A 2500-nucleotide genomic window follows, 5' to 3' on the forward strand; every position below is an offset into this window, starting at 1 on the left:
TGAGGAAATACTCACTATGACTCCGAGGGGGGTTAGAATATGAAGCCCAGAGGGGAATAATAGTACCCCTCTTCTTGTCTCCTAGTGATGACCATAGGGGTGATTCGGAAAGGAGACACCCCCCTCTTCCCCTTAGCATCTCATGTGCCTACTAACCCTCCCTCCCCCCTCCCCCCTTTTCTCTGGTTGGTCATGTGATCGAGGCGTGAACTCGCGGGTATATAATGTGGCGTGTGACCCATCGTAGCCTCAGTGAGAGCTCTGAAAAGGTAGTTGTGGTCAGGGTTTGTTGAGGGCATCTTCCGTGGCAGTTTTTTCAAACAAGAGGCCACTACGCCCGGATACTACACCTGCGACAACTACCCAATTTCTTCTTCCTGAACATCTCCACCACATCTTCGTTCTCTCCTGACTCTTTAGCAGTTGGCGACGAACTCAGCTGACGTTTCTCGAGTTACTGATTGGTAAGTTTTTAAATTTTTTTTTATTTATGTTTTTTCTTTTGTGTATTTGTCTTTTTGTGAATAGTTTCAAGTTGTGATTTAGATTTTGGATGCGGATTCTAATTTCTATTTTGAAGTTGAGATTGTCTTTTGTGAATAGTTTCAAGTTGTGATTTAGATTTTGAAGTTGAATTTTGATTTCTATTATGAAGTTTAGTTTCCAGTTGGGATTTCGAAAGGTGCATTCTAAAAGTCGAACCAAAACATTTTTTTTTTATTGAATTGACATGATATTTTGAGTATGCGGTATTGCAGATGCTAAATTTTAAGTTTTAAGTTTTTTATTTATTTGTTTTCTCTTGTGATTTGTCTTTTGTGAATAGTTTTCAATTGTGATTTTGATTTTGAAGTTGAATTTTAATTTCTATTATGAAGTTTATAGTTTCCAGTTGGGATTTCGAAAGGGTGCATACTAAAAGTCGAACCAAAACATTTTTTTCTTTTATTGAATTGACATATTTTGATTATTTGGTATTGCAGATGTTAAATTTAAAGTTTTAAGTTTTTTTATTTATTTGTTTTCTTTAGTTTATTTGTCTATTGTGAATAGTTTTCAGTTGTGATTTTGATTTTGAAGTTGGATTCTAATTTCTATTGGGAAGTTTAGTTTCTAGTCGTGATTTCGAAATGGTTAATTTTCAATGTCGAACCAAAATACTTATTTTTTTATTGAATTGACATGAGATTTTGGTTATGTATTACTGCAGATGCTAAGTTCTTTTTATTAAATTAACGTGAGATTTGGGGTACTTAGTATCACAGATACTATTTTTTTAATAGAATTAACATGAGATTTTGGTTATGTGGTCTTGCAAATATTATTATTTTTTTTTTCTAAGTCTTCATATCTAACGTTTAAATCCTTATACCCACATTTCACAATAGAAAATTCAATCTGCATTGCTCGTTCATTTTTTTTTTTCATAGAATTAACATGAGATTTTGGTTATGTGGTCTTGCAAATACTATTTTTTTTTTAAGTCTTCATATCTAACGTTTAAATCCTTATACCCACATTTCACAATAGAAAATTCAATCTGCATTGCTCGTTCACTTTTTCCATTAGAGTAAACACATGTAAACCGTACAGCAATAATTCTGAATCAACATTGGTAGCTGAACTAGCGATAAGTCTTGTCATCAAAACGTTCTGTTGAATCAACTGGTGAGAAATGTTCCTTAGCGGGGCCGCTCGGGCTGGACAAACGTTTTGTCTGGGCTCTGACTACAAGTCAATTCTTTTTAAGAGTTGCAGATTTGCACCGACTCGAAGGGGGTGCCCTTTTAGCTCGGAAACGTTTCCTGATCGCTGCTTGGTTGGACAAGATAATTCTAACCAATCAGGTAGCAGGAAACTTTTCCTGAGCTAAAAGGGCACCGCTGCGAGTCGATGCAAATCTGCCTCATTAAAAAAAATGAGTATAGATTATGCCCCTGTATCAAAAACTTTATGTAGAATTACATTCTTGTTTATCTTTTCAGTTTTGTTTTTTCTGTTTTGATTTTCCTGTATTTTCTCTACATATTTTTTTCTCTTTTTGTTTTTATTATTTGAGAATTTCTGTTTTGATTGTCCTGTATTTTCTCTACATTTTTTTCTCTTTTTGTGTTTAATATTTGAGAATTTCTGTTTTGATTGTCCTGTATTTTTTCTACATTGTTTTCCTCTTTTTGATTTTAATATTTGAGAATTTCTGTTTCGATTGTCCTGTATTTTCTCTACATTTTTTTCTCTTTTTGTGTTTATTATTTGAGAATTTCTGTTTTGATTGTCCTGTATTTTCTCTACATTTTTTTTTCTCTTTTTGTGTTTAATATTTGAGAATTTCTGTTTTCATTGACCTGTATTTTCTCTACATTTTTTTTTATCTTTTTGTGTTTAATATTTGAGAAGTTCTGTTTTCATTGTCCTGTATTTTCTCTACATTTTTTCTCTTTTTGTGTTTATTATTTGAGAATTGGTTTTCTGTTTTAATACTTATTTTTATTATGTTTAT

The 2500-nt window shown here is 32.5% G+C and overlaps 1 protein-coding gene across 1 annotated transcript in view; it reads left to right on the forward strand.

Moving 5' to 3' along the window:
- Positions 1 to 235: 235 nt before the first annotated feature.
- Positions 236 to 2500, forward strand: part of LOC137654441 (neuroparsin-A-like) — a 9649-nt gene continuing 7384 nt past the window's right edge. The window contains exon 1 of the mRNA XM_068388063.1: positions 236 to 464. The gene's annotated coding sequence lies outside the window, so the exon portion shown is untranslated. The remainder of the gene's footprint in view (positions 465 to 2500) is intronic.

The sequence above is a fragment of the Palaemon carinicauda genome, chromosome 15, assembly GCF_036898095.1.
Source record: "Palaemon carinicauda isolate YSFRI2023 chromosome 15, ASM3689809v2, whole genome shotgun sequence".
Lineage (NCBI taxonomy): Eukaryota > Metazoa > Arthropoda > Malacostraca > Decapoda > Palaemonidae > Palaemon > Palaemon carinicauda.